Genomic DNA, 283 nt, shown 5'->3' with positions numbered 1-283 from the left:
AAAAAACAACTTTAATAAAAATTAATATCAACTAGCGGTTAGGAGTGAAAATGTGTACTGAAACTCTAGCGAATGAATATAATTGGATATAATTAGATTTAGTTGGCTGGAGTTGGAAACGACAGAACGTAAGCGAAATAAAAGAGATATATAATAATATTGAGTAAAATTAATAATATTAAATACATATAAAATATATAAAAATACAAATAAAATATATATATTTATAAGAGGTAGATTTTGTTACTTTTAAATATCAGCCAGTCAGATAATAAACTAGTAA

Source organism: Helobdella robusta (genome assembly GCF_000326865.2).
Source record: "Helobdella robusta unplaced genomic scaffold HELROscaffold_58, whole genome shotgun sequence".
NCBI lineage: Eukaryota > Metazoa > Annelida > Clitellata > Rhynchobdellida > Glossiphoniidae > Helobdella > Helobdella robusta.
This window is presented reverse-complemented; position numbering follows the sequence as displayed.